Here is a 13,147-nt window from a genome sequence, read left to right as displayed (position 1 = left end):
CTGCCCCTTTAAAAAAAATCTTCTAAGGGATACCTATAGTTTATGCCTTTAATCCCTCACCTCCTAATCTCTACAAATCACCACATTGGGGATCTTCATCACTTCAATGAAATTATTTTTGACAGATTCACCAATAACTTCACGTTGTCAAATCCAATGGTCACAGGTGTGTCTTCATCTTATCTGACCTCTCAGCAGCACAGTACACAACTGACCATTTTATTCTTTCTGAAATAATTTCTTCTTTCAACTTCTATGACATAAGATTTTCCTGACTTTTCTTTTCTTGTTAACTATTTCTTATCAGCTTTCTTTGCTTGTCTTCCTCTAACCACCTCTAAAAATAAAGTTCTAAGGCAAACAGTACGAACAGAAAGTATAGTGTGGTTGCAAAACACATTTCACATAAAATAGTAAATATAAAGCTTTTAGGAAAACACGGCAAATTGACCATGTGCTTTTTTCTTCTCCTTGCAGAAATTCCACTGAAATGATAGTTAAGGAATCGTAAAGGTATAATTCCACAAAGACAAAGAAAAGAGAAAAAAAGGTCTATCAGTGGGTGAGAAAGTTCACATTTCCTGATGATATAAAGTAGATGGAGGTGTAGCAATCGACTCAGCACAACAGAAAAGGCCAGAATAAATTGCCCTGATGGGGAGATCCTGATGAGAAGAAATACACCCTGAAAATCCTAGAAAGCATTAACCCTTGAAGGCATCACGTACCAGAAGGAGGGGGTGAGTGCGCAGGCTGAGATCTGGGTTCCAAGATCTTTCCTCTTTCCACCACTTGGCCAGGCCATTATTCTGCCATTCCTTCTTTCTCCTGTAGCATGCCAGAAATTTTTGGGCTGGAGAATTTGAACAAAAAAGGTTTCAGACAGTGTGACACAAGACATAGAAGAAAGTGGGACTGAACTGTTGGCTTGAAAACAGGAATTAAGCAGAAATGTATAAATTGAATAGTGGTACCCTCAGGCCTTGGGGCAGGATTGCTTCTTATCCATTAAGATCTATATTCATCTCTCTTTCTTTAGGAATAGAACACCTACATTTTAGCTAGGCATATCCATCCAGATAAAAACTGCACTTCTCAGCCCTGCTTGCTGCTGGATATGAGCAGAATGGTATACAACTTCTATTTGTGCCTTAAAGGAAAACAACGTAATGCTCTCTACTTTCCTTTCTTCTTCTGCCTACTGGTGAGAACGTAAATGTGATGGAAGGATCTAGGACAGCCAACCTAGACCGTGAGATGGAAGTTACATATTGAGGATGATAGTGCAAGAAAAGAGTAGAAGCCCAGGAATCTGACATCTTCAAACCGCCATATCGGTCCTATATCGATGACTCAGTGAAAGAAAAATACATTTATATTTTTTATGTTGTAGTAAACAAATCTAATATAAAATACAATACTGGAAGTGGGGTGTTACCAGAACCAAACTGAGAATATATGGTTGACCAGCAATAGTGAGGGCACAGAAATGGCAGATTGGAAAGTAAATTATCCTGATTAAGCCACAACAAATCTGGCACAACTGTATCTTACAATAACATGGAAGATAGACTATTGCAGGTGTACTGAAATTTGTTGGAAAAACTCAGAATGTTGGTGTGTGTAGGCTGCTACTTGCCACTTTGTATCAAAGTCCTGAAAGGAAGGGAGGGAGAAAAAGGAAGAAGGAAGGGAGAAAAAGGTAGAAGGAAGGAAGACAGAGGAAGAGGATGGAGGAGGGGCAAGATGAAGGGATAAGGAACATACACAAGCAGGCTCACACTAGGCTAGAGATGACTCTACAGAGACAACATAAAGTGAAGCTTTCTCTAGCAGCTTTTTAAAAAGTGATGTTGCAGCCATAAAAAGGAATGAGATCATGTCCTTTGCAGGGACATGGATGAAGCTGGAAGCCATCATCCTCAGCAAACTATAACACAGGAACAGAAAACCAAACACCCCCTATTCTTACTCATAAGTGGTAGCTGAACATTGAGAACACATGGACACAGAGAAGAGAACATCACACACCAGGGCCTGTTGGGGGATGGGGATGAGGGGAGGGAACTTAGGGAATGGGTCAATAGGTGCAGTAAACCACCACGGGACTCCTATACCTATGTAACAAACCTGCACGTTCTGCACATGTATCCTTTTTTTTTTTTTTTTAAGAAAAAAAAAGGATGTAAAAATTAACATAAAATTAACCATTAACTATTTAAAAGTATACAATTCATTAATATTTGGTACATTAACTATACTGTTGTGCCACTATCACTTTTACTTCCAAAACATTTTTAATGCTCAAAAGGAAACCCTACACCCATTAAGCAGTCATTCTACATCTGTCCCTTCCCCCAGCCACTGGCAACTACTGGTCTGCTTTCTGTCTTTACGGGCTTGCCTATTTTGGAAGTTTCATATACAGTAGTCCCCCCTGTCCACAGAGGATATGTCCCAGGACCCTCAGTGGATGCCTAAAACTGCAGATGGTACCAAACCCTACATATAGTCTTTTCAATCTGATAACTAAGAGGGCTAATAAGTGACTAATGGGTAAGTAGCATATAAAGTATGGATACGCTAGGAAAAGGGATGATTCACATCCCAGGAGGGACAAAGTGGGATGGCTCGAGATTTCATCACACTATTCAGAATGTGCCAAAATTTAAAACTTATGAATTATTTCTAGAATTTTCTATTTAATATTTTTGGACCATGGTTAACTAGAGGTAACTAACACCACACAAAGTAAAACTGTAGATAAGGGGGGACTATGGTAAATGGAATCATACCATTTGTGATATTTATATCTGGGTTCTTTCACTTAACATAATATTTTTCAGGTTTATCCACACTATACTATGTGCCAGTACTTCATTCTTTTGTATGGCTGAATAATATTCCATTTTATAGATATACCACATTTGTGGACAACACATCTATTGATAGAAATTTAGGTTTCCACTTTTTGGCTATTGTGAATAGTGCTGCTATGAACATTTGTGTACAAGTATACATTTGAATACCATTTTCAATTATTTGGGGTATATACTAGAGAGTTGGGTTATATGGGAATTATGTTTAACTCTTTAACTCAAAACTGTATTTCCTATAACAGCTGTACCATTTCACATCCCCACAAGTAATGTATGAGTGTTACAATTTCTCCACATTCTCACCAACACTAATCTTCTCATTTATAAAAATTATACTCATACGAGTGTGAAGTGATACTCAATATAATTGAGTCAATATAATTGAGTATATATCAATATACTCAATATAATTGAGTCTAAGGTGTTTTTACTGGATGTTGAGAATCATACCTTTCAGGAATGACAGGTATCAAGCCATTCTCAGATGAAGGAAAAGAGAATGTGGTACTAGGAGGCCCACTGTATGAGAATAGCTAAAGTTCTCTAACCAGAAAGAACAATTAAAGAAGAAACCTTGGAATATCAGGAAGAAAGAAATATGATAAGTAAAAAATATAAATACTATATATTCTGTCTCTCCTCTTGAGTTTTGTAAGTTATGTTTAATGGATGAAACAATTATAATATTGTCTATTGTCTGTATAATATTGTCTCCTGGGGCTCTAAGCATATGTAGAGCAAATACTTAAGACAATTATAAATAGGAGAGGGTTTCAAAAAACATAAAGGGAGGTAAGGTTTCTACACTTTACTAAAACTTGTAAAATGACAACACTAGTAAACAATGATGTTATGTATATATAATGTAATACATAGAGCAACCTCTAAAAATCTATACCAAGAGGTATTTAACAACACTAAAGATAAGTCAAAATGGACTTCTAAAAAATTTTGACGTGACCCATAGGAAAGCAGAAAAAATAAAACAGATAAATAAAAAACAGCAGAAACAGAAAAAAAACTAAAATGACAGGCTAAAGCCCATAATTACATTAAATGTATATGGTCTTACTCCATCAATTAACAAATTGGCAGCGTGGATTCATCAACCTTTCTAATGAAGGCAGCAGCAAAAGTAGTAGAAAGTAAAAGAACGAGAACGATAGCTTCTCAAGATAAACCTAATGATAATGATGTTGAAATGGAAACTGAAGCTAATTTGGATACAAGAAAAAGGTCTCACAAGAATCTTTTCTTATATAAGTTGAAATATAGAACCCAGCAACAAGACCTTAATAAGAAAGAAAGAAGAGTAGGAACTCTTCAAAGTGCAAAAAAGAAAAAAGAAAGCAGAAGAGCCACTGAAAGCAGAATACCTGTTTCAAAGTGTCAACCAGTAATTCCTGGAAAACATCGAGCTAGAAAAAAACAGGCAGGGTTTTGAGAAGAAGACAAGAATTTGAGATCTGGCGTGAGGAAATATGGAGAGGGAAACTGATCTAAAATACTATTGCATTACAAATTCAACAACCGGACAAGTGTCACGTTAAAACACAGATGGAGGACCATGAAGAAACTAAAACTGATTTGCTGAGACAACGAAGACTATGTTTGTAAAAGTTTGATGAAAGGACAGTTAAATATTTTGGTCACTGCATTTTGTTTGAAACTTGCACCATTGATGTATTTTAAAAGTTTTGTTTAAAGCATTACAGTATTTTTCTGTGACCATCAATTAATATGAGGGTTTGTGCTATAAGAGTTAAAGTATATGTTATCATTATATTCTTTAAGAATCTTATTTTGATAAAATGTAAATTTGTTGAACCTTGCCACATTTAGTATCCCCACCAAGTCCTGTTCCAATAAAAAAATAAAAGCTCATACGAAAAAAAATCAATCATGAACTGAAGAATAAAATGGAAAACTATAAATTATACTGTGAATGAAACCAGATTTCACTCTGTTTTACTTCAGATGTCCTTCAATGGATAAATGACTAAACAAACTGTGGTATATCCATACCAAGGAATACTACCCAGGAGTAAAAAAGAATGAACTACTGATACATTTAACAACTTGGATGACAATTCAGAGAATTAAAATGAGTTTAAAAGAAGCCAATCATAAAAGTTTACATTCTGTGTGATTCCATCTTATATAACATTCTTGAAATGACAAAATTATAGAAATGTAGTACAGGTATATGAAAATTATGGAAGTATAGGCTGGGTGCAGTGGCTCACACCTGTAATCCCAGCACTTTGGGAGGCCGAGGCAGGCAGATCATTTGAGGCCAGGAGCTCCAGACCAGCCTGGCCAACATAGTGAAATCCCATCTCTACTAAAAATACGGAAATTAGCTGGGCATGGTGCTGCATGGCTGTAATCTGAGCTACTCAGGAGGCTGAGGCATGAGAATTGCTTGAACCTGGGAGGTGGAGGTTGCAGTGAGCTGAGATCCTGCCATTGCACTCCAGCCTGGGCGACAGCTCCATCTCCAAAAAAAAAAAAAAAATTATACAAAATTATAGAAGTATAACATATGATGGATCAATGAAAATGTTCTGTATCTTTAGTATATTAGTGTTAATGTCTTGGCTATGATATTGAACTATAGTTTTGCAATATGTTATCATTGAGGAGAACTGGGTGAAAAGTACATGAGATCTCTCCGTATTACTTATGGTTGCATGTAAATCTACAAATATCCCAAAGTAAAAAGTTTTATTTTTTTAAAATACTTCAAAAATATAAAACAAAAACAAAAGCCAAATAATTATATCTGCCTGGGAAAGCTCTATGCTACACACTATAAAGTGATAGCTTAATTATTTATCTTATATTCTATGTGTTGGGTAACTGGTTTTGATGGAGACACTAATAAAAATTTAAATAAACAATAATGCTGAAAAAGTACAGAATAGCTAATTAAATTGAGCAAAAATAAATTTTTCATTTAAAAATCTGTTATAAACATGACATTTCATCTTATTGCATGCAAAGATACATCTATTCTTATATTTTAGACAGCTTGCAACCAAGAACATTGTGTCCCTTAAGAATTACCTTATAATGGATTTCTAATATATATTAAATTACCCCCGGGAATACCTCATGACATTGCTGATCCTAGTTAATCTTATAAGCATCCTCATCAGTGTCAAGGGAAACTATATTTAAGTAACCATCTGGCGAAATTTGAAGTCTTAAAACCCTCTACAAAATGATTAGTTGTACACTTTAAATTTCAAATTTTTTTATTTTGAGAAAAAAATATCAAATTGACACAAACATCATTTGCTAGCTGGGATCTTGGCCAATTTACTTAGTATCTCTAGTCCCAGTTTTTTTCATATATAAAATGGGGCTACATCCTATGACAAATGATATAACAAACTAAGAATATTGAAGTAGTAATGACTATCCTGATAGAGGAATGCCATTTAATAAAAGTTTTCATAATAACTGATATTGCCTGGTTAATGCATAAATAATGTAACATAGGTAAAAACTACATCATGCTGCTCTTTTAAAAATCTTGAAGCAGAGAAGCAAAGGCTATTTTTAGGAAGAGGAACAAATAAATTGCTGGAGTTGTCTCAGGAAGTAGTACAATGAGAGTAAAATCATAAAGGGAGTTAAAAAACAGTTCTAGTGTAGACTGTGAACTACCAACACATTGTGTGAGAAGATACCAAGAAGTGAAGCTCTCTCTCTTTCCATGCATGTTTTAATTATGTTTTCTTTTTAGGCAAGTTGACTAAACGATTTAATAATCACATTGCGGTGAACAATATGGCTTCAAAAAAGAACAGTCAAAATTTGCTTCGCACATAATTTCCCCTCAGTATAATGTTGATATTAGATGCTAATGGCAGGCAAAATATAAAGTTGTTAAGAAAAAGATGCTTGAGAGTGAAAATACCTGGGTATAAACCCAGGCTCTACTACTTCCTAGCTGTAAGACTTTGGCCAATCTACTTCATGTCTCTAAGCCTCAATTTTCTCATCTATAAAATGGGGCAAGAATATTATAATAAAGTGCTTCACACAATACCTTTCATATACTAGGAGTATAATACATGTTAGATATTAATAACAATCTTAGCTAATAGAACTGTTTCTCAAGCTTAAGAATAAATATAATTAATGAAGCAACATTTTAAATATCTTCACTGACAAGGTAAATATAAGAATTAAAACATAATTAAAGTGCAAAAGGGCTATTATAATTGAAATAACTTGCATACTCATCATTCTAAGAAAGTATTATACACTCTGGTTCATAAATGTCTGATGAAAGAGCTGTAATTTCCTATTTAGCTTACTGCTGGCAGTTTTAAACAAAATTGTTATATTCAATATCATCTACATATTCATGAACAAGTCAAGAAAAATAAACAAATAAAATTTTTAAATTGTTTATCCTACCAAGAACATTCATCAATTCATAGAAACATTTAATAAGAATTTTAAGAACATGAATTTGTCTCTGTAGTATTCAAATAACTTGTCTTCAGAAATCAATTTGTAATAAACAAACTACATTATGAAACACTTTAAGATTAGAAACTAGATCTCTAAATATTAAAGCATTTGGGCTTGGGAAGGAGAAATTAACTAAGAAATTCTATAATTGTAAGTAACAGCTGCATGGTCAATATTTAATCACTATATTGTGAGACAGTTCAGTAGTGGAAGACAGGATTAACATATTGCTTTAAAACATTCCATTACTTTCTGCATCTGTTTACTGATAATAAAAGACACAGCTGTTCTAAACGAAACACACTAACAGGTGTAAAGTGCCAATTTGGCATTTTACATAAAAGTTACTCCTCATTTCCGTATGGAATATTCTAAAGCATAGTCTAAGCACAGCTACCAATAACTTAAAGGGTTTTTTTTTCACATTAATTTGGATTATTCTAGTCATTAAGGAAAAGATATGCTTCATTCTCCATGAATTCAAGATTATTTTTAAACAGTACACATCCTGAACTAATTATAATTACCCCAGATGTTTTCCATAAAAATGGTCACACATTTGAACAGGGTTTCTTTAGCAACTGTTCTATATCAAATTTACTGCAAAGAGCATCAAAATTATGAGGTAACACTGTATCAAATTCACTATGTTTAAACTACGAATGATAATGAAGTTTGAGCTTACAATTTATTTTCATCAGTGCTCCAGCTAACCTATAGCCGTATGTATTTAATCCAAGAGAACCGTGAGGAAAGCCAATATTTTAATAATAAATTATCAGTAATCACTTCCCTATAGCATGACAAAGTAATCAAAATTGGTAAATACAATAAATGTTTAGCATATAGTTTTAGGAGGGATTTGTATATAAAAGAAAATATATTAAAGTGTTTTGGGCAAAAGAACTGACTATTCTAGTAATTTAATAAATCTGGATAATTTTTAATCTGTAAATTATGGAAGTGACAGTCAAAAATAATTACAAAACCAATATTGATGAAAACATTAAAGAATTGAAGAGAAAGAACAGTGGGAAATATTTTAATTTGGCCATTATATATATTTTTAGTTACAGAACTTGGAGAGGAAAAGTTAAGGGAGAATATCAAAGGAATCAAAAGTGTTCTAGTGGCTTTCTTTTCTTAAAGACATTTGTCAAATTAGGTTTAGAAAAAGAAGTTCATTAACATGTACATGTAAAGCGTTCTTGAGACTATATGTTTTAATGTATACATAAGGAAAAACATGTAAACTATAATATATATATTTGCTTATTCAAGATGAACAAAGCATCAGATCTTCTCCCAGTAGATTGTTTTTCTCTTTAGCTCAGGTACAGATGATTTTAAATTAAAATAAAATGCAGCTTTGCATTACAGTGTCCTCAGCCAAGCAATTATGTTACAACAGTTTTTCTGGTCCTTTTGGAAATCTACTATGACAAATGAAAATTCTTAGTTTGCTGCTTAGGTTTTGAAAAGAAACACAGGAAGTCACTTTTCACGTCAAAAGAATGACGAAAAACACTAATTTTACCGCAAAATTTAATAAAGCTTAATTCTGCCTAACATGCAGTAAAATGTTGACATGTTAACCATGACATGTTACCATGAACTATGTGACTGATTCGTAAGTTAATCAAAAGTATAGAGACAATAATAAATCACATGATAGATCAATTTATGAGTTGCTTACATAAACTTCATGAAGTCCTTGGTCTTCATAAATTACTATATGTGGTCATTTGTCCAAACTATCTTTTTGTTGTTGTTGTTGTTGTTGTTGTTGAGACAAGAGTTTCACTCTGCTGCCTAGGCTGGAGTGCAGTGTTGTGATCTTGGCTCCCTGCAGCCTCTGCCTCTCAGGTTCAAGCAATTCTCCAGCCTCAGCCACCCGTGTAGCTGGGATTATAGGTGTGAGCCACTATGCCCAGCTAATTTTTGTATTTTTAGTAGAGAAAGGGTTTCACCATGTTGGCCAGGCTGGTCTTGAACTCCTGGCCTCAAGTGATCCACCCACCTTGGCCTCCCAAGGTGCTGGGATTATAGGTGTGAGCCATTGCACCCAGCCATATCCAAACTATCTTAATATTTATCATATTTAATTATAACAGCAAAGTTAGATTGTTTCTTTATCAAGAAAAAACTGAATTGGTTCTATGAAAAACAAACAAAAACAACTGAAAAAACAAATAATAAAGTTTATTATATGTAATTATGTACATGCTGTGGTATACCAACTTACAAAAGGTACAATGTACACGCTAAGCTCCCTTAACATGCAAAATTATATTAAATTGTTCAATTGTTGCTATAACTGGATATACATATATATTCCAGTAATTATATATTTATTTTCTATTCTTATGTTCATAAGGAAGGGTAAATCAACCAGTTTGTATTATTAAAAGAAATAATTGAGGTAACTATAGAAAAAAAAAAACTAGGAGTAGAAAATAACAAAGAGAGCTTTCTAAGAAATATTAGAAAACTAAAATTTTTAAACAATGTTTGCTAAAGCAATTAATCAATCTAAATAAGTCAGACAAAATAAGGCAAAATGGTAACCAAGGGATAAAATGAATTGTCATTAAAGACAATAAGAATGACTGCTTAATGCTTTTAAAAAAAAATCAGCCTTTAAAGAAACTACAGGATAGGTGTTTCTAATAACCAAAAACTTTCCTTTCCTGAATTTTTCTAATTCATATTGTATAAAATAAATTTAGTCAGATTTCTAGAGTAAACTATAAATTTGGTCAAATTTCTATATTAAACATTTGACTATTTTTCTACCACACATAAATATGATTAGAATCATGAGATAAATACTGGCATAGTGTTTGACATTACATAGTACTTGAATAGCTACTACAAACCACTTAATAATCAAATAATAAATTACAGCTGTGGCTTGAAAAATTTTAGGAAAGTAAGAGATCAGTAAAATCTAGAAATCCCCTTCAAAATTCAGTAATCTTAATGCATGTACCTGCACTTCAATTTCAAAAACCGACATACATCCTCCAAAATTAGTAACAAATACATAATTATAACCATATGTTCAAATGGGTCCTAATAAAGTGGTATGAAGAGTAACACATCTCAGCTTTTTGTGTCCCATAAAACTTCAAAAATCCCAAAGTGTTGCTTGTAATTCTTACAACCAAGATGTGGCTATACATATGGTAAAATTTGAAGACACTAAGTAATAAGCCTAAGTAGTCTCCTTTCCTTCCACCTTCTAATATGCAACATTTCCTCAGATGGAGTAAAATTCTTCCTCATGTACATTTTCTAGTTTCCAACAAGTCAAATACACTTTTTATCAATACGTAAATCCAAAGAGAGAAATAACACATAGGGAATTTCCTTTAGAGAAGTATGTTAAAAGCTTAACTTAAATCCATGGAATAAACTACGCCTCTCCTTTACATGTGAACAGTACTTAAAAAGAAAATAGTTACTGAGGTTTGGCTTATGTCAAATAACAGCCAATCTCCAGTACAAGTAATAAGTTACAAAATAGTCCTTATAAATACTCTTGTAAAAGTTTACATATACTACATATCACTTTGTTTTATATCCTAAGAGTTGTGTCATTGTGTTCATTGAGAATTTAAACAAGTGACTTATTGCACCATATTAGCAATTTAATTTGATTCCAGTTTTAAATACTGATTATCAGCAAAAAAATATGGTTATGCTTTGTCTCTTACAATTAGAGATGGTGGTGGGGAGAGAGAGAGAAAAAAAGAAGAGAAAAAGAGAATATATCTTAAAATATTTTTTTTTCTATCTTTCAACACATTCCAAATTCTTATGATACTACAAATGATTAGGACAGTATAGTTTTGCATGAAGCTGTTGGTTTATAGTAATTTGGCCTGACCATATGCACTCTCAGGAAAGTATTTGGGTAAGGGCAACAATACTGCTATCTGTGAATCAAGATTTTTGTGATACTGTGAAGCCAAAACAACAAACTACAATAAAGTAACACACTGTACCCAATGCTGATATAAGGCTGCAACCATTATCCTTAATGCCTATCAAACTAGTTTCTAAAATCACACATCCTGTTCTACAGGATTTCCTTTATAAAAAGTAGGTGTTATAAATTATCATGACTTTTATGCAAATATGGCTTTTAATGTTTGTTCTAAAGTAATTTAAATAACTCTTTCACTTGTAGTTGTATATTTAGTATAAAATTTAGTTGTATATTTAGTAATTTCATAATACAAAGGTAAATGTCTGCCCCATCAATTTCAAATGATAAACTACTAAATGAAATTAAGCTAAATTCAGAATATATCCAATAACACAAGACCTTATACATAGGAAGTCTATCAAAGCACAAATTAAAGCAAAGTATATTTCTTTATTACAGACATGTGACCTGTGTTACAGAAATCAGTTTTATACTTGGAAAAAAAACACCTTGACACATAATTATCACTACTGAAACTGGTATTCATCATTTCTTATATGTTGACACATACAAGAAACATACAAATGACCATTAATAACTATTCAAATGTTTTTTACAGTAACGATTACAGCTTACCATATCAGTGTTGACTTCTTTGCCTAATAAAATTAAGAAATCTTAAAAGACAAAAATATTGAAAGTAACTATAATTACAATAACTTGTTAATGGATTCATCATATAAAAAGGTATAAACTATGACATCAAAAACATAAAATGTAGAGGTGAAGAAGTAAAAGCATAGTGTTTTTGTATGCAATGAAAGTTATCAGCTTAAAATAGACTATTATAAATATAACATGTTTCATGTAAGCCTCATTGTAACCACAAAGCAAAAACCTACAATAGATACCAAAAAGATAAAAAACAAATCAAAGCAAACCTCTGCAGAAAATGAACAAATCACAAAGGAAGATAGCAAGAGCTACAGAAAGAAACAAAGCATCTACAAAACAGCCAGAAAACAATTATGATAAACAATAAGTCTTTATCAATAATTACCTTGAATGTAAATAAATTAGATTATCCAATCAAAAGATAGTGACTGAATTTTTTGTTAAAACAAGACCCAACAATAAGCTGCCTACAAGAGACTTGCTCTAGCTTTGAGAACACACAGACTGAAAGAAAAGGGATTAAAATATATATATATATTACATGCAAATGGTAACCAAAAGAAAGTAGTGTGACTATTCTACTATCAGACAAAATAGACTTGAAATTAAAAAATTGTAAAAAGAAACAAGATAATTAATATAATGAAAAAGGGGTCAATTCATCAAGAGACTATAACAACTGTAAATATATATGCACCCAACATTGGAGCACATAAATATATAAAGCAACTATTAATAGATCTAAAGGGCGAGATAGACAGCAATACAGTAATGGTGAGAGACTTCAATACCCCACTTGTAAGAATAGATAGGTCATCCAGACAGAAAATGAATAAGGAAACACTGGACTTGGACTATACTGTAGACCAAGTGGACCTAAGGGACATACATAGAACATTCCATCTAACAGTAACACAATACACATTATTCCAAAGTACACAAGGAATATTCTTTAGGACAGAGCATATGTTAGACCACAACACAAGTTTTATCAAATTGAAGGAGACTGAAAATCATATCAAATATATTTACCAACCAAAATGGTATGAAACTAGAAATCAATAACAGGACAAATATTTTTAAATTCCCAAATATGTGAACATTAAACTACATGCTCCTGAATAACCAATGAGTCAAAGAAATCAAAAGGAAATCAGAAAGTATCTTA

General features: G+C 32.6%; 1 protein-coding gene and 1 pseudogene across 2 annotated transcripts in view; one reads left to right on the top strand and one right to left on the bottom strand.

Annotated features, from left to right (window-relative positions):
• Positions 1 to 13,147, bottom strand: part of C12H2orf88 (chromosome 12 C2orf88 homolog) — a 342,050-nt gene that overhangs the window by 298,123 nt on the left and 30,780 nt on the right. The gene's annotated exons all lie outside the window — the stretch shown is intronic.
• Positions 3,314 to 4,584, top strand: LOC112635859 (annotated as a pseudogene).

The sequence above is a fragment of the Theropithecus gelada genome, chromosome 12, assembly GCF_003255815.1.
Source record: "Theropithecus gelada isolate Dixy chromosome 12, Tgel_1.0, whole genome shotgun sequence".
NCBI classification, from domain to species: domain Eukaryota; kingdom Metazoa; phylum Chordata; class Mammalia; order Primates; family Cercopithecidae; genus Theropithecus; species Theropithecus gelada.
The sequence above is the reverse complement of the archived record's forward strand: the minus strand, read 5'-3'. Positions and strand labels throughout refer to the sequence as shown.